Genomic DNA, 20,632 nt, shown 5'->3' with positions numbered 1-20,632 from the left:
GAACTCCAGGAAATACTTCATGGAGATCGTTACTAGTGAGCATATGATGGTCTAGCTTCAATTGACTCATGATCTCAACTGTTGAAATTGAAAATATATTTGATATATGTTATTATTGTAGTTTAATCTTAGTTAAATAATAATTGAGCATGTTCTAAAAAAAATTGAGGCTGTGAGGGATTACGACTTTCAGTAGTGCAATAGCTTGGCATTTATTTGACACTGGGCATATCATTGACATTCCGAATGCTTTTAAAATGATCAGTAGACAATGAAGTACAACTGCTCTCTGTTTTGATGAAGCGATAGAGATAAAAAAAACTTAAACTGGATTTATGTATTCAAAAAGGGACAGTAATAAACTTATTACGATCATACTTACTTACTTACTTACTTACACCTGTTACTCCTCGTGAAGGAGCATAGGTCGCTCACCAGCATTCTCCATCCAACCCTGTCCTGGGCAATCCTTTCCAGCTCCTTCCAGTTGTAATTCATCCTTTTCATATCTGCTTCTATTATCCGACGTAATGTGTTCTTTGGCCTTCCTCTTTTTCGCTTCCCTTCAGGGTTCCAAGTTAGGGCTTGCCTCGTGATGCAGTTTGACGATTTGCGTAATGTATGTCCTATCCATTTCCATCGTCTTTTCCTAATTTCCTCTTCAGCTGGAAGTTGGTTTGTTCTCTCCCACAGAAGGCTATTGCTGATGGTATCCGGCCAACGGATGTTGAGTATCTTGCGTAGACAGCTATTTATAAATACTTGTACTTTCTTGATTGTGGTTGTTGTAGTTCTCCAAGTTTCAGCTCCATACAGTAGAATTGCCTTGACGTTCGTATTGAAGATTCTCACTTTGATATTGGTTGAAAGTTGTTTTGAGTTCCATATGTTCTTCAATTGTAGGAATGCGGCCCTTGCTTTGCCAATCCTCGCCTTTACGTCTGCATCTGAACCTCCATGTCTATCGACGATGCTTCCCAGATATGTGAAGGATTCTACATCTTCCAGAGTTTCGCCATCAAGGGTGATTGGATTGCTGTTCTCCGCTTTGAATTTGAGGACCTTGGTTTTCCCTTTGTGTATGCTGAGGCCTACTGATGCAGAGACTGCTGCTACATTGGCTGTCTTTATCTGAATCTGTTCACGTGTACGTGATAGGAGGGCTAGGTCATCTGCGAAGTCCAGATCGTCTAATTGGTTCTGAGCTGTCCATTGTATTCCGTGTTTTCCTTCAGATGTCGAGGTCTTCATAATCCAGTCGACCACCAGAAGAAAGAGGAAGGGAGAGAGTAAACAGCCTTGTCTGACTCCGGTCCTTACTTGGAATGCATCTGTCAGCTGTCCTCCATGCACTACTTTGCACTGTAGTCCGTCGTATGAGTTCCGGATAATATTGACAATCTTCTCAGGAACTCCGTAGTGTCGAAGAAGTTTCCATAATGTCCTCCTATCTACACTGTCGAATGCCTTTTCATAATCAATGAAGTTGATGTATAGTGACGAGTTCCACTCAACTGATTGTTCGACGATGATCCGTAGTGTTGCAATTTGGTCTGTGCACGACCGATCCTTTCGGAATCCAGCTTGTTGATCTCGAAGTTGGGCATCTACTGCATCCTTCATCCGGTTCAGCAACACCCTGTTGAAGACTTTCCCTGGTATTGACAGTAGTGTAATGCCTCTGTAGTTTTCACATTTGCTCAGATCTCCTTTCTTTGGAATCTTGATGAGGTGTCCTTCTTTCCAGTCCATTGGCACTTGTTCCTCCTCCCAAATCTTTTTGAATAGAGGGTAAAGCATGCTTGTGGTTACTTCGACGTCTGATTTTAGTGCTTCAGCTGGTATGTTGTCGGGTCCTGCTGCTTTCCCGTTCTTGATTTGTCTGACGGCCATTCTAATTTCTTCCGTCGTTGGTGGGTTGACATCTATAGGAAGATCTGTGTGTGCTGCTTCGATGTTCGGTGGATTCCTTGGAGCCGGCCTATTCAGGAGTTCCTCGAAGTATTCTACCCATCTGTTTCGCTGTTGTTGAATTTCAGTGATTGGCTTGCCTTCTTTGTCTTTGACCGGCCTCTCTGGTTTACTGTATTTCCCTGATAGTTTCTTCGTTGTATCGTAGAGCTGTTTCATATTTCCTTCTCTAGCAGCTTTTTCTGCCGTCGTTGCCAATTCTTCCACGTATTTCTTCCTGTCGGCTCTAATGCTCCTCTTCACTTGTTTGTTTGCTTCTATGTATTCAGCTTGTGCTTGGACTTTCTCTGCTCGTGTTCGGCTGTTGTTAATTGCTGTCTTCTTGTTCTTCCTTTCTTTGATCTTGTCCAGTGTTTCTATAGAGATCCATTCCTTATGATGGTGTTTCTTTAGGCCCAGAACCTCTTGACACGTTGAAGTCAATGTTTCTTTGATGCCTTTCCAGTTGTCCTCCATGGTAGTTTCTTCTTCCTTCAGTAGATCTTGAAAGGCTTGGAATCTGTTGTTGAGAGCTATCTTGAATTCATTGAGTTTGTCAGTATCTCGAAGGAAGGCTGTATTGAACCTTTGTATTGCTGTTTGTCCACTTGTCCAGTTCTTTTTTAGCTTCAGTTTTAAATTGGCTACAACTAGGTGGTGATCTGAAGCTACGTCAGCTCCTCTCCTGGTTCTCACATCTTCCATTGTCCTTCGGAATTTTTTTGATGCAAATATGGTCTATCTGGTTCTCTGTAGTGTGGTCCGGTGAGATCCATGTAGCCTTGTGTATACGTTTGTGTGGAAATATTGTGCCTCCTATGACTAATTTGTTGAATGCACACAAATTTGCAAATCTTTCTCCATTTTCGTTCTTCTCTCCCAGTCCATGTCGTCCCATAATATCTTCATATCCAGTGTTGTCTATTCCGACCTTGGCATTTAGATCTCCCATCAGAATGGTGAGGTCCTTTCTTGAGCATTTCTCTATGATTGACTGCAGCCACTCGTAGAATTGATCTTTAATGTCGTCGTTGCTATCATTGGTGGGTGCATAACATTGGATAATATTCATTAAGATCCCCTCCTTCCTTGTTTTGAATGATGCTTTGATGATTCTGGATCCGTGGGATTCCCATCCTACAAGTGCATTTCGTGCTACTTTGGACAGCATTAGAGCAACTCCTGTGTGTGTGGAGCATTTTCCTCTTCGTGACCGGAGTATAGCAGCATCTCTCCCGTAGCTAGCCTTTTCTGTCCAGCTTGGGTCCAGTGGGTTTCGCTGATTCCCAGTACTGCCAAATTGTATCTCCTCATTTCCGTTGCTATTTGACTGGTCTTCCCGGTTTCCCACATTGTTCTAACGTTCCATGTACCTATAAAAATTTTTGCTCTGGTTGTTAGAAGGGGCATCGGCCTCGTGGCTTCCGAAGGAATTCGGCTTTCACCATGAAGCGTCATAATTCTTCTAAATGAAGACCTTCTAACTCTCAGGGCAGAGTTAAAATGGTTTGAATTATTTTTTCTGGTAAGCGTTTTTTTAGCGAGTTAGTTTTCTACGGGATGGGGACGCTAACCCCATGCCCAACCCTCCTCCTTTACCCGGGCTTGGGACCGGCAGTAACTCTAGAAGAGCTACAGGCGGAGTTTATTACGATCATGGTAATTCATTTTTTGTTTTGTTTTTGGTTAACAGTTTTATTTTGCGTTGTATTCCTCTCCCATTACTGAATTCTTAAACCACCCCATTACTCATCAATGTCCACTCACTTGATTCTCTTAAATTATGTTGAACTCTTCATAGTGATGTTAGACACTATCACCATTGGATGCCGGCTCAGTGGTCCAGTAGACTAAGTGTTCTTGTGCGAGACCGAAGGCCCTGGGTTCGGATCTCGCGAGCGGGATCGTGGATGCGTACTGCTGAGGAGTCCCACAAAAGAACGAAACGGCCGTCCAGTGCTTCCAGGTTTCCAAAGGTGGTCTAACATCAATCGGTTCATGATCTCAATAAAAAAAACTTAATAATCTCTACAACCCCCATACTAGAAATTTTATTCAATTATTACGTAATCCATCTTATCATGAATCCTTTATTACCTTTAAAATTACCACATAGTTTATCTTATCTGTCTCGGAACTCTACTCAACTATTACACCACCTATCCTTAATGTTTCTTTGATTCTAACACCTAATAACATCTGATCTGTTCTTGTCATTCCAATCCTTTACATTCATTTATGTCAATTGTCCCATACTATATCTTACCTCTATGTAAAATTCAGTGGTTGTAAGCAGCTGATGATGAGAAACCACGACAACATAATGAATTCATATTATTCTACATCTATATTTATTCTGGTTTTATTTAAATTCATAAAAGGAACTAATTGTATGAAATAAATGATAAACAAGAAGTAATGAATAGACAATTCATCGTGATATAGGACATTTATGACCTACCTGGGTATGAAACAAAGGATTTTTAGGTCTTATCTAGAGTTGTAAGATATAATAGATTTATGATTAAGATTATGGATTGACTAATCTTAGACCATCATTGAAAACTTGATAGCACTGAATAGCTATTTCATCTTAGAGTATAGAACTCCTCAGAAGTACACATCTATGATCCTATACGTGTGATTCAAACTCAAGACTTTCGATCTTGTACACAAACACTTAACAACTGAAGTACTAAACTGAACATCTGTCAATTGTGTTCATGTCTAATTTGAATCAATTCACATTGATCAGTTCATAATTTCAATCATAAACTCAACAATCTTCACTACCCTATAAGGATAATAATCCTTTGAATAAATAGAAATTTTATTTATTAATTTATCTATAGACTACTGAAATACATTCAATGAGATCAAGTAAATAGGTTGCAATATTCGAGATTTTATAAAATAATGTTCTGAAAGTTTGTTTCAATCATTGATTACCTTCAATAATAAACTGTTAATATCAGTCAATCAATCAACTACAACGTAGGACTAGGCATATATATACATCGGTCCAAGTTGCCATACCTCATTAGTACAACAAGATGAACACCGGATTCATAGGAGTAGTTAATTCAATAGTGGTAATGTATAAAAGAAAGATTGTGTATAAAGATATGATACAGGGAGAAAGAATTAGTTGGTAGGAAGAAAGATATGAAGCAATTTTAATCTCACCGTTTGAGGGAAGAGAGAGATTGTATAGACCTACGTCATTGTGATCAATTCTCAGCCATGTCACTAAAAGTCTCCAACTCTTGATTACGATAGTCACGCGGACCTCAACCAAGTAATCTATTTCTGCCAACATGGCTCAGACTAGAAGTTATTGACTTTAAGCACTGATGTCACGTTTCGGTTTGGCCGACCCTAATTTTTTTCCAATCATCCCCTATTCACTAGTTAACATTGCGCATCGTGGTAAACGGCGTACAGGTATACTCAACATAATGAACAACAATCTTAGTCGATGAGGATTTAAAGCCTCATCAACTGATTTGCCATCATTTCCTAATACCCTGTCATCTAGACTCACAATTACTTACCCGGTGATCCCAGCAGGTGTGAGCAATATTTCTAAGTCATCTGTGGTCAAATACTAGTAGCTTACGAATATCTTCTAATCTTAATGACTACGTTTCCCAACCGTAAAGTAGGACAGAACGAACTGCCGCGCAACATATTCGTCCCTTAATTGATAGAAGGATATCTCGCCTTCGCCGTAGGTGACGTAAATTGGCAAAAGCCAAACGGGCTCTTCGAATCCGTACTTAGATTTCGTCAAACACCAACCCATTCGGGTTGATCAGACTTCCAAGATAACCTTTAACCAATGGTACTGTTGACTTAAATACTTTTATAGTAAGTAAATATCAACAGCAATACTCTCAAAGAGAAAATGGACAATTGAAATCTTCAGTTGTGTTATGCGTTTATTCATGTCTTCTAACTATCCAGCTCAAAGAAAGAAACTCAACTGAACTATGCCTTCAACTGTAATCAGTCATGAAATTTCTAGAATTAAGGAGAAAAATGATATTTGCAAAAATTTCAACGAATGAATATGAAGTGAATCCAACATTTTGCCTAGAAATCTGTTTCAAGATTTTTGAAAGAAACGCAATGAAACAACAAAATTATTGAATATATAAACAAGGTACATGATTTTTGTAAGCAATGATGGATAGTGGCTAGCAGTGGAATCCAGTTTGACGCGCGTTTCGTCCTATTTGGGACTCGTCAGCTGGATGTACCCGCATCTCAGAGTTGATGTTCACTCTGATACTGGGTTAGAGTCCCAGATTGAACACCAACAACTCTGAGATGCAGGTACATCCAGCTGACGAGTCCCAAATAGGACGAAACGCGCGTCAAACTGGATTCCACTGCTAGCCACTATCCATCATTGCTTACAAAAAGCTTGTGAATTAAGGTACTATCGAGGCATACGCACAGTATGCACATATACCAATAACAGACTGATCAATTGCAGTCTTAAACCTCAATTGGAAGATACAAGTAAAACAACATCAAGTGTATTTAAACTTCACCTCATTGCACAAGCAAGTGGCTATCAGGACTCAGTAGATAAGTGGATAACGTGATGACATTTGAAGCAGATGTTACCGAGTTGGAGTAGTGGAATGAACATCAACTCTGGTATGTAATTAAATCTATTTGAAGAGTCTCAAATAAGACGAATTGTCACATGTCCCTCATTCTATAACTAGCCATTATTCATCTTTACTTATCAAATACATTTAATTGTCTCAATTTATCTTCTCATTCATTACAGACTCATTAAAAATTTCTTCACTTAATTATAAGCTAATACTAATCACAGACATGATAATCTGAATTGTATTATGATAACACAACATCGACAACAACAACACTCTACAAAACCCCTTCTGATAATAATCAACATATGCTCACTAGTGACTGGCTTCAAGAGGTATATCCTGGAGTTCTAGTGAGAAACAGTGACCAGTGGAGTTCAACCGGGTCAGTTGTGAGATAGGAACTCACTGATGACAATGGTGGATGTGTCGCTCAATTCCGTGGATTAGCTCAAGTTAAACGTTGACACCGTTGGATGCCAGTCGGCTCAACGGTCTTGTTGGTTAAGCGCCTAGCGCGAAACTAACAGATCCTGGGTTTGTGCACTGCTGAGGAGTCCCGCAATAGGACAAAATGGTCGTCCAGTGCTTCTAGATTTTCCATTGTGGTCTAGTTTCAATTGTCTCATGATCTCAACTGTTGAAACAACACTTGTCCTCATTGTATTTGAATAATTCAATCATATTAATGCTTATACATAGATATATATGATTATGATTATGAATATGATGTTTCATATCAAAGAGATTCTCATCAAGTAAACTATAAAGGCGATACATTTTAAAGTCTTCAATATATAACTCATTATTCATTTTTCATACTAAATGTCAACATGAATGTCCTTAAAAGGATTTATTTTTGTATTTATCAAATAAGGTCATTATTTATTATAAATTAATATTATTACTAATAACATTACAATGAATATGATTTCTTTCTTTATGTTGCTTTAAACAATATGATGATTGTATACATATATAAGTAAACTGAACTACACTACACTATACAATATTATACTACACTATCCTATACTATACTACACTATACCATACTGCGCTATACTATACTATACTATGCTACACCATACCATACCATACTATACTACACTATGCTACACTATACCATACTACACTATGCTATACTATACTACACTATTCTGCACTATACCATACTATACTATACTACACTATGCTACACTATACTATACTATACTATACTACATTGTGCTACACTATGCTATGCTATACTACACTATGTAATTCTTTCATTTGAATGCCAATGAGAGAGAGAGAAAGAAGAAGGAAATGACATCTGAGGATTAACTCATTGAAAGTGTTATTCTATCAGGGTTTTTCTTTCTGTAGTTAAATTGTCAACAATTTATATTAGAATGAAGTGACTGTTTAGTGCTTTCAGATTTTCTATGATGTTCTAGCTTTAATTGACTCATGAAGTCAACTATTGAAATTACTATAATCTCCATAAAACACCTCCGCTTTCTGATAAAAATTATCATGTGATCAATAGTAACTGACTTCACGAGGTGTTTTCTAGAGTTCTAGTGAGAAACAGTGAAGTTTAACCGAGTGTGTTGTGAGATAGTAATTCATTGATAACAATGGTGGATGTGTCGCTCAATTTCGTGGATTAGTTGAAGTTAGACATTAATACCGTTAGATTCCGGCCGGCTCAGTGGTCTAAAGATTAGGCGGTCGCGCACGAGACCGATAGGTCCTGGTTTTGAATCCCTTTGGTGTGGGATTGTGGATGCGCACTGTTGGGGAGTCCCATACTAGGACAAAACGGCCATCCGGTGCTTCCAGGTTTTCCATGGTGGTTTAGCTTCAATTGACTCATGAACTCAACTATTAAACTCATACAAAGTAAACATATGATATTAACTAATAGGTTCAATAAAATGAGAAAATGATCATTCACAGTTATTTTCTACACAATAAAAATCATCTAAGATCATGAATTACTCAATGTTAGACTATCATTGAAAACCTCGAAGTATTGGACAGTCGTTTCGTTCTAGTATTTGACTCCTCAGCAGTGTGCATCCATAATCCCGAACGCAGGAACTTCGTCCTTGTGCACAAACGCTTAACCTCTAAACAACTGAATCGGCCGGCATGTCTAGCTTCAACTAATCCATGAAACTAAGCTACAAATTCACCAGTGTCTTCAGTGCGTTACTATATCACAACAAACTCAGTTGAAGTCCAATGATCACTGATTCTCCCTAGAACTCCAAGAAATACTTCTTGGAGATCGTCGCTAGTGGGCATATGTCTTGTATTATTGTTACTAGGAAATTCAATGAATTCAATTCATAAAACAAAAAGGGTATGGAGGGGAGCAATTGTTTAATATGTGATAGAGGATTAATTTTCCAACAAAAGTAAAAAAAAGAAAAACAGCAATCAATTTTGTGATGTTCGGACGAAGAATAAGTGAACAGTAACCGCTAGGATCTATTTATGAACTGTTATACATATGCCATCATCGGATAACTACTAAGTAGCTATGTTACAAGTATATACATATTCCTTCCATTTAACATATTGACTACTACTGTACGATTTACTATTCATAAGTTATTCCCGATTTGTTAACTACAGTCACTCACTCTCACAGTCACTTATGGCTTGATCTTGTACAAATGTCTGATTTACTTGGGTATGTCTGAAATACATGTTTTCTATAGTGGAGGCTGATATTTGTGTTCTGGATTGAACCCGTTGAGTTAGACGAGTATCTACTATCTCGGATATTCAATAAGAACTCAGAATTGACTTTAGCCTGTTCGTACAAGTTTTTACGTCATTGATTTGGTCGTATAAGTCGATGTCTCTCATTGACAACTTTATTATGTGTAAATTAATAGAGCTCTTAGTCATAACAAGTTTAAATTACAGTCAAGAAATTTATGATTACGTCTTGTCGTATCAAGTCCATTGAAGATTGATTTGACATTTTTTTCAAAAATTAAATTAATACATAACAATTTAATAGTTGAGATCATGAACCGATTGATGTTAGACCATCATTGAAAACCTTGAAGCACTGGACGGTCGTTTCGTCCTATTGTACGACTCATCAGCAGTGCGCATTCACGATCCCACATCAAAGGGACTCGAACCCAGGACGTATCAGTCTCGTGCGTGAATGCTTACCGTCTAAACCACTGAGCCGGCCGAAATCCGACGGTGTTAATGTTTAACAAATAAAGAACCTTTACTGTACATAAATCTTTAATGTACTCAAATTACTGTAGATATATTCGAGGTTCAACGATAACCATAGGACTACAATGTTAAAATAGTTGGTAGTTCTTTCATTTATCAACCATTTAGATGTATAAATTTGTAACGTTTTCCAATTAAATGATTTTTATCATTATGAGATTGTAGAGATTGTTAAGTTTTTAACTGAGATCATGAATGGATCGATGTTAAATGACCATTGAAAACCTGGCCATTCAGTGCTTCAACCTTTTTAATGGTGGTCTAACATTGATCCATTTATAATCTTAATCAAAACTCTACAACCTTATAGTGATAATTATCATGTGCTCATTAGTAACTAGTTTTTAGATGATTGGATTGGTTAAATGATTTCGTTCACTCTGTCAATATATCCTTACATGATACCCAGTAACTAAGTCATATTCATCTCAGAACTAATAACAGTATTATTCAGAAGGATAAGTTTTATAGTTGAATTGATGAGTTGATCTAAGGTAGACTATCATTTAAAACCTGGAAACATTGGACGTCCGTCTCGTCCTAGTACAAGAGCCTTCAGCAGCCTTGTGGTGATGTTTTAATAAAACAAAACAAAACATTATGACCATTCCTTATATGAAACAGTTTTAATAAGTTTGAATTACTTACATCACAATAATTATCCAATATGAACATCAATACAGTACTACCGTATGGAGCTAAGACGTGGAGAACTACTACAATCATCATCAACAGAATACAAGTATTTATAAATAGTTTTCTAAACAAGATACTCAATATTCATTGATCGGATATCATTAACAATAACTTACTATGAAAAAGAACAAATCAGCTTCTAGCTGAAAAGAAAATTAAGTTACTGAATAGAACATATATTGGAGAATTCACTACACTATATCACAGGATAAGCATTAACTTGAAGTTCTGAAGGGAAACGGTATAGAAAAAGACCAAAGAACACATTTCGTCGGGAATTGGAAGCAGACATAAAAAAGATAGATAACAAAGTAGAAAGGATTAAACCAAAACAGAGTTCGATAGAGATTACTGGTCAATGACTTAGACTCTTCCATAAGGGGTAACCAGAGTAAATAAGTAAGTAACATTAATTGTGAAAATTCCACAATTCTTCTAAAGATTTAATTAAAGAAATAAAACTTAATAAAATTCATTTAAATATATTCATAGAAAACAAAATTACAATTACAATAATACTTACCAAGTGAATTTAAATTAGTTACCAAGTGAATTCAAATTAGTTACCAAGTGAATTCAAATTAGTTACCAAGTGAATTTAATTTAGTTACCAAATGAATTTTCCAATGAATACAATCACTATTTTTATTGTTGTTTTTTTTCTTTTTTTTCTCTTTTCGCAAATAAATAAGATTTTTTTGTGAGAAAAAACAAGCAAAACAAAAGATCAGTTGTTGTTTTCTTTTTTGTCTTTAGTTGATATTTTCATGATCCTATTTATAATCTTTTTTTCATTCTTTTCATTTTTTTTTTGTTTTTTTTTCCCATATTTCTGTCATTCTTTCGCTCTTTCCCATTCTTAATTAAACCTGTGTTGGATACAAAAAGAAAACAAAAAAAACGAACAAACAAACAGAAAATATACAGTTTTGAATAATAAGGAAACGATAAGAATTTGATATAAAGTTATCGTCAAAGTATTTAAGGTTTGTTTGTTTGTTTTAATTAGAGATGAATAGAAGAATGGATGATGAATAGGTTCCTTTGAAGAAGAAGAAGAAGAAACAACGATGATAACAACAACGAAAAAATTATTGTTGAACACTGATTGGTTTAGAAATGAACAATGTAAGACATAGGTGATTAATTATAACATGGTTAGGTGTATATTGTGTTGGTATGTATGAATTAATTATTACTTACTTACATATGCCTGTTACTCCTCGTGTAGTAACATAGGCCGCTCACCAGCATTCTCCATCCAACACTCTCCTGGGTAGTCCTTTCCAGCTCATTTCAGTTGTTATTCATCCTTTTTATATCTGATTTCTATTTCTCTTGACGTAATATATACTTTGGCCTTCCACTTTTCCGCCTCCATTCAGGATTCTAAGTTAGCGCTTGTCTCGTGATGCAGTTTCATGATTTGAGTAATATATGTCCTATCCATTTTCATCGTCTTTTCTTAATTTCCTACTCGACTGGAAGGTGGTTTGTTCTCTCCCACAGATGGCTGTTGCTGATGGTATCCGGCCAATGGATTTTGGATATCTTACGAAGACAACTATTTATAAATATTTGTTCCTTCTTGATAATGGTTGTAGTAGTTGTCCACGTTTCAGCTCCGTACAGTTGAACTGTCTTGACGTTAGTATTGAAGATTGTGACCGTTGTTTTGAGTTCCATACATCCTTCGTTTGTAGGCATGCGGCCCTTGCTTTGCTAATCCTCGCCTTTATGTCTGCGTCCGATCCTCCTTGTTCATCGATGATGCTTCCCAGTTACGTGATGGATTCCACATCTTCCAGAGTTTCGCCAATAAGTGTGATTGGGTTAGTGTCCTCCGTCTAATAATTGAAGACCATGGTTTTTCCTTTGTATATGTTGAGGCCTACTGATGCTGCTACTACACTAGTTGTCTTCATCTGGATTTGTTCATGTGTATGGAATAGGAGGGCTAGGTCTAGTTATGTATACTGTGACATAATTGATTTATATCATCGATACAGAAATTAGAGGTTTTCATCAAAAAATTCACCGATCAAAGATGATGATGTATAGTCAATGGAATTTTTTCTTACATCTCAGTTTCATTGACGAATGCACAGAATCTATTATCTTAACACACTTTTCATTTCGTATTACATGTCGACGAGATTAGAATTTGAGGAGGAACCAATCAGGTATAAAATAACAGGTCTCGGATTTTGGAGCGAAATTCATTATCCATTTGGCTAAATAAAGTTTTGACATTATGTCAGTTCATGATGAAAACCTTAAATTTAATTCTTAACTTTAATCATCAGTTGTAAATCATAATTCTAACCCTTATTTAGTCATAGTTATTAGGTGAAGACTCTCAAGGTAATTTTAGCGTCGCTCCAAGGTCATTCATAAATTATAATCTCACCCATCTACTTTAAAAACATTACAAACAAAGATGGATGGTGAATAGCAGTGGAATCCAACATATGCGTTTCGTCCTAGTTTGAGACTTATCAGTTGGATGTGTCTACATCCTAGAGTTGATGTTCATTCAGGGATTGATCAATTGCAAGGAAGATTCAAATAAACAATACAAAATGAATTAAAATTTCATTCCATTACACAAGCTAGTAACTATCAGGAGTCAGTAGCTAAGTGAATAATGTGATGGAGTTTGAAACAAATTGGATTGGATTTAAATCTTGGAGTGAACATCAACTGTGAGATGCATGTACATTTAGCTGATGAGTCTTAAATAGAATGCTGTGTCGCGCATCCTGGATTCCACTGCTATGTAGTATCCATCTTCGCTTATAATGATTGTGATCTAAGGCAATATCGATGCAGTCCGCACAGGATGCACATGTGCGAATTAGAGACTGATCAATTGCAGTCCCAAACATCAAGAGGAAGATTGTTAACATAATTGGATGATCGATTTAGTATACAATTCACCGAGGAACCATTTACCTTGTTTATATATTTAATTATTTTGATGTTTGATTACGTTTTCGTTGAAAAATCTTGAACCAGATTGCTAAGTGAAACGTTAGATTCACTTCGCTAAGATTTTTGCAAACACATTCTTACTCCTTTATATTTCCGTTTATTCAACTCATATTTCTACGTTAGTTTATTTATGTATTAATCTTCATCAGCTAAAGTTAGTAGGCTGTAGATAGTCGAAAATTAATATAACCGATAGGTGCTAAGTTTAAATTTCCCGAGGCGGGATCGTAGATTTGCACTGCTCATGAGCTCCACAATAGGACGAAGTAGCCGTCCAGTGATTCCACGTTTTTCATGGTGGTCTAGCTTTAATCGACTCATGATCTATACTATCAAAATTAATTTTGCTGTTAAATAGTTAATTGATTAAGCAATGATGAATAGTGGCTAGAAGTGGAATCCAGTTTGACGCGCGTTTCGTCCTATTTGGGACTCGTCAGCTGGATGTACCTGCATCTCAGACTTGTTGATGTTCACTCTGGGACTCGAACCCAGTACCATTCGCTTCAAACGTCATCGCTTTATCCACTCAGCTACTGAGTCCTGATAGCCACTTGCTTGTGCAATGTGATGAATTTAAATTCACTTACAAAAACGTTTTAATGAAGGCTAGAGTTGATATTGGAGTAAATTAGTAAAAACCATTAAGTCTACAAGAATCATAAGAATTGTTCGTGTGGTTGATGATTCAGAAGTCAGTTATTTGAATATTCTGGAATAGAACAGACTGAGATGAATATGAAGACACATTTCTGAAATCGAAAATTGTGTGATCTTAATTAAGAAAAGACTTACTAGCAGGACAATGGTGATAATAATAAGTAAAGTTCTAATTAAGGAACCACTATAAAGTATCACACTAAGGTTATTACTGTAATATAATATCCTTTTTAAAGTATAAGTTTCATTTAAGCTTTTATTAACGCTTAACCTCTAGACAACTGAGCCGACATCCAACGGTGTCAATGTGTAACTTCCACTAATATACTATATTCAACCGTGTCTGTTGTGAGGTAGTTACTCAATGAAGACAATGGTGGACGGTTGCGTATTATCGTGGATTAGTGGAAGTTGGATATTCACACAGTTGGATCCTGGCTCAATGATTCTGAGGTCAAACATTTGCGCGCGAGACCGAAGGTCCTGGGTTCAAATCCTTTCAAATACTTAATTCGTCAAAGTATATCATGAACATATAATGAAAAGCTCCCTAATTCACTGTATATATATATATATATTTTTACAGATTATTGATAGAATCTATCACTTTGATTAAAGAATGAGCCAAAGTTAGCACAAGTATGTTAACGAAGTGATACATTTGTTCTATTATTATTGTACTTAGTGACTAATATTAAGACAAACTGGTGACTGATTAAATCCATTTCGTATTGTTTGTTTGAATCTTCATATTAAGGCTTAGGACTGAAATTGATCAGTCTATTATTGGCATATATATGCACCCTGTGTGGATTGCCTTGATATTACTTTAAGTCACACCCTATTGCACAAGTACGTGGTTATCAGAACTCAGTAGCTAAGTGAATAACGTAATGGTGTTTGAAGTGAATGGTATCAGGTTTGAATCTTAGAGTGATAATCAACTATGGTATGCAGGTACATCCAGTTGACGAGTCCCAAACATGCATCCTAGATTCAACTGATATCCAACATCCAACTTTACTTATAATACTGATGCCCGATAGGATTGTTCCCAAGTATGTTTTGTTGTACATTTTATCAAAGTTGACTTATATTATGGGCTCTTCTATAAAGTGCTTATGTTTCTCTGTCACTGTATCATAGATCACTTTGAATTGCACATCATTTGAAAATAGAGAAGTTGTTTAGTTTAATGTTTACTACCTTGTTGTTATTCTAATAGGCTCTTATAGTTCAAATGATAATAGATAAGGTTGTTTTTAACATGTACTATTTCTCCTATACTGGTGTGACTTGATTAAAGGCTTTATAATTTGGTAAGTATACCAATACATTGACATGCCGAATTAGTCTAGATATGTCCTATACTCCAAAGACCAGAAATATAGCATAGTGTAAGAAAATACAAACGTGGTAGGCTATTTGGAATAAGTGAATTCGTCACCAAAATATTTATTGGGTCTTAGACATGAAAACTTCCAAATTATTACTTACATGCCTACGCCTGATACTCCCAGTGGAGCACAAGCCGCCGACTAGCATTCTCTGATTCACTCTGTATTAGGCCTTCTTTTCTAGCTCTATTCATTTGTTGATCATTTTTCTCATGTATAACTACAATTTTCGGCGGAATGTGTTCTTTGGTCTTTTACTCCTCTTCTCTCCGCCTGAAGCCCCTTTGGGACTATTGCCAGTCTCAAACCTGGATAAAGGAGGACGGTTGGGCATAAGGTGACCGACCCAATCCCGTAGAAAACTAACTCGCTAATCAAAAAATAATTCCTAATTATTCTTAGGATAAAAAGGTTATTACTGAATATCACTTTCCTCTATTTTCTTCTTTAATTCAGTGTCATCACTGTCCAGAATAATGTAATAATTTGCCCATTTTTTTCAGTATGATTTTTATCCACTATTGAGATATGATATAACATTACCGTGCTTAATGTTTAACGTTCATAAACTGTCGAGATTAAATTGGAATGATGTGTTGTATACTACTTACATCGACAGATATAAGTAGTATGTAACATCAAGTAGAATTGAATCGAATTAATCGACTTGAAAACAGCAGGAACGGAATTATAAGCCGAAAGAAAAAGGAAATTTGCAAATAAACTAATTCATGTATGGTTCGTATATCTTACCAAAAGATTCTGTAATTTCGTATAAAAGATATATTTGTTGTCATCCAACTATATTCTTATTTATTATAATGGTAGACATTAATACCAACTTCTATTAACAAAAATCAAATTTCAATGGTTGAAATCATGAGTCAATTAAAGTTAGACCACCATAGAAAACCTGGAAGCATTGGACAGCCTTTTCATGCTATTGTGGAACTCTTTAGCAATGGTCATACACAATCCCTCCCCCACGAGATTCGAACCCAGAACCTGACGAGTGACAAGTAGCACGAAACCCGGGTCCAAAGATTCCTGTTGACTACCTCCAACCACTATCTAATCTGAATATATAGTACACCCAATGTCGAGTCACCTAGACTGGTGACCACATTGCAACATGGTCGATAGCATTCAATCTGCACTAAATAAGGACTTGATACACATGATATTGATCACCACCCAGTGATCCATCAATTGTGAAACCCTGAAACTTATCAATCTCTCTCGTGAATGTTTAACCTCTAGATCATTGTCTAACTTCAACTCATCCAAACAAACTTCATTCAATTAACCTATTCTCCACAGATATTGATCTACTTTTAAATATATACACATCCATCCAATGGAATTCTAACCGAAACAAACAAACAAAAATAATTCCTTAACGAATTATTAATTTCTTAATAAAGTATATAAATATTTGTTTAAATTAACCATTTCTAATCATTTAAAAGATGATCTCAATGTTCAAACCCTTTCTTCTTCTTCTTCCTTTTTTTCTATTTTTCTTTTCATTTTTCTTTTCTTTTTGTTTTTCTCTTTTTTCTTTTCTTTTTTCTTCTTTTTTTCTAAAAGATAAAAATAAAAATAAAAATTTTTTTCACTATAACCGAATATACTGAATAATGGACAGATACATTTTAGTTAATTGAATTGTACAATTTAATATTTTTTTTTGGGTTTTTTTCAATAAAATACAATTTCTATTTGAATGTTTATTAGTTTTTTAGGTTAGAAATGAATCCTCCCTTTTTTTTCTCTTTTTTCTTCTCTTTTTTTCTTTTTTTTTAGAAAAAAAGGTGAAAAAAATTAAAAAGATACATCAATCATTTTAGTTGTCTCATTAATTGAGTTGCTTTCAGTTTGTTTTTTGTATTTTTTTTTAAAAAAAGAAAGAAAGTTGTACTTTATTTTTAGGGAAATTGTCTAGAAAAACAAAAACAAACCCAATTTGATTTTCTTCCATAGAAACTAATTTGTAGTTGTTTCTTCTTTCCAATGATGAGTTAGTGAATCAGTCAGTCAGTTATTTGGAACGTAGGACAGATTCATGTTGTTATTACCTCATTAACAGAATAAATTCATAGAAATAGTTGCTTCAAATGACAATGATATATAAGGATATGATATGGGGAGAAATAATTAGTTTATAGAAAAAAAATGGTATAAACTAATTTTAATTTTGATGGTTTAAAAGAGGACAAAGAGTGTTTACACCTACACTATTGTGATCGATTCTGAGTCATATCACCAACAGTCTTCAACCATTGGTTATGATAGTCACGCGGATCCTAACCAAGTAGTCGGCATCTATAAATATGGACTGATGTCACGTTTTTTTTGGTTTGTCCGCCTTTACATTTCTTGTAACCAACTCCAACACTAGTCGTGGTAAACAGTGTTCAGGTATACATAACACGTGGCCCAACTATCTCAGTCGATAAAGATTCAAAACCTTATCAACTGATTTATCATCATTCCCTAATACTCTGCGTCGAACTTCGCTATTACTTACCTGATGATCCCAGTAGATGCGAGCAATATTTATCAGACATCTATGGTCAAATACTAATAACTTCAGAGTATCTTCTACTCTTAATGGCCACGCTTCGCAGCCATAAAGTAAAACAGAACGAACTGTTGCGCAGTATACTCGTCCCTTTAATTAATAGGCGGATATCTTGCCTTCACCATAGATGACGTTAGTTGGAAAAGCCAAATGAGCTTTTTGAATCCGTGCTGAGATTTCGTCAGACACTAACCTATTTAAGCTGATCAAACTCCCAAGATAAGTGAAGTTGTCAACGAGTTCGACTACTTCACTCCCTATCCTTAGTTCAGGTATTGATGCAGGTCAGTCCTGGAGCAAAAACTTGTATTTAGAGTGGGGAGAAACGCATCTCAAACATTTTAGCATTGTTGCTCAGTGCTATCAAAAGACTCTTCATTTGATCAGCATCTTCATCAAACATCACCATATCATCTTTCAGTTGGATATCTATCAAGAAACATTTGAAGAAAATACGTCACAGAGCAACACAACATATTTTAGGAGAACAATATCTGACAAAAAACTACCTACGAGTTTGATTGATGCCCAATTTTTATCTCTAAAGCGTATTTATATATGAAATAGAAGTTTAAACACGATTAGAAAAAAACATGTAGTTAGGAACAATCAATGTGGAGCAAAAAAGAGAACATCTATAACGTATAAACTTACCGTCATTAACAATGAACTGTATAGGTGAATGTTAAACTTCCTGTCTAGTTGCTCTATCCATCGGTTTGGTTGCTTTCATCAAGTAAGGTACACTAACTGTAATCACCGTTGATTGTTACTATGTCAACAAGATTATGTTTCCCCAAGGTTTTATGATGAAATAGAATTTAGATATGGTATTTCTGAATCTTCACTTCATTTTAAGATTAGAATACCATCTAAGATCCCTTCAAAATCTGGTAGGATCTCTTCAGAATGCAGCATATCTCTCGTGTGTGAATATTCAAATCTCGTACTTATTTGTGAATTTATTTTTGAAACTTTCGTTTTCTTAATGACACATTCTGACTGAGTACGGTGAGACTATAATTTGTGGAAGACCTTTGAACGACGCTACAGTGACCCTGAGAGTGTCCATCTAATAACTAAGACCAAATGAGGGTTATAAACCTGTATGAGGAATTCGAATTATGATCTACAGTTGATGGTTAAGTTTACGAATTAGATTTACGGTTTTTAATCGCCAACTGACATCAGCTATAATACCGAAACCCTATTTAACCAAATGGATGAGTGAATTTCGCGCCAAAATTCGAGACCTGTTACCTCATACCTGACTGGTTCGTCTATAAATTATAGTCTCACCAGACATTAATACTTTTACTAGATTCCTTTATTAGCAACAGCCTACTGTGAATGTGAACGAATCAGCTTCGAGCTGAAAAGGAAATTAGGATAATACGTTGGAAGTGGATAGAGCATACGTTGCGAAAATCATCAAACTGCATCATGAGGCGAGCGCTCACCTAGAATCCTGAAGGGAAACGGAAAAGAGGAATGCCGAAGAACACACTATGTCGGTAATCGGGAGAAGACACAAAAGAATGAATAGCAGCTGGAAACGATTATAAAAGACAGAGTTAGATGGGGAATGGTGGTAGATGGCCTATGCTCTTCCATTAGGGCTATGAGGCGTATTGTTATATAATGTGTTCATTTACAATTATCACATTTGCATTCCACGTGATACATCAGTATTACGACCCTTATATCATAATCAGCTTCACCACGATTACATAAAACCTTATTGTTAACACAATCATGCAGATTGAAAGTAATACTCCTCATAGTCTACAAGAGAAATTTTTCAAACTATAAATATTGATTGAGATCATGAACCGATTGATGTTACATCACCAATGAAAACCTGGGAACACTGGATGCGCATTGATGATGGGTCTCACAATAGGACGAAACAGCCGTCCAGTGCTTCCAGGTTCTCAACGGTCGTCTAACATCAATCGGTTCATGATCTTAACCAAAAACTTAACAATCTCCACAACCCTATACTGATATAAATATTGAGTCAATCTAAACTACATTTAATCATGAGTTATATCGTTATGCTCGCATAATGAATTTTGAATCAGTTCCGAACAACCAGATTAGCTTCACTAAACTGAAGTACTTCAAACTTCTGTTTCAAATTATATTCTTAATTGTAATTATAGGCTATTCTCAGCTGATTGGTAACCTTGAAATAGAATGCATTCATTTGATTCTGTTTGTTTGTTTTGATAAAAATTACCAACAACCTCAGATGGGTAGCGGTGGAATCCTAGACGGACGTTTCCTTCAATTTTAGAATCTTTAGCTGGATACACCTATACAAACCACTGGCTATCTGGACTCAGTAGTTAAGTGGATAACGTGACGGCCTTAGAAGCGAACGGTACACGGTTCGAACACGAAAGTAAACAGCGTCTCTGAGTTACAGTTACATCTAGCTGACTAGTCCCAAATAGTACGGAACGAGC

The 20,632-nt window shown here is 35.9% G+C and overlaps 1 protein-coding gene across 1 annotated transcript in view; it reads right to left on the bottom strand.

Annotated features, from left to right (window-relative positions):
* MS3_00004793 (uncharacterized protein) overlaps positions 1–11,296 on the bottom strand; it is a 28,097-nt gene extending 16,801 nt beyond the window's left edge. The window contains exon 1 of the mRNA XM_051212761.1: positions 11,050–11,296. The gene's annotated coding sequence lies outside the window, so the exon portion shown is untranslated. The remainder of the gene's footprint in view (positions 1–11,049) is intronic.
* Positions 11,297–20,632: the final 9,336 nt, after the last annotated feature.

Source organism: Schistosoma haematobium, chromosome 3 (genome assembly GCF_000699445.3).
Source record: "Schistosoma haematobium chromosome 3, whole genome shotgun sequence".
NCBI lineage: Eukaryota > Metazoa > Platyhelminthes > Trematoda > Strigeidida > Schistosomatidae > Schistosoma > Schistosoma haematobium.
Note: the sequence above shows the minus strand (reverse complement) of the source record. Positions and strands in the feature narration are given on the sequence as shown.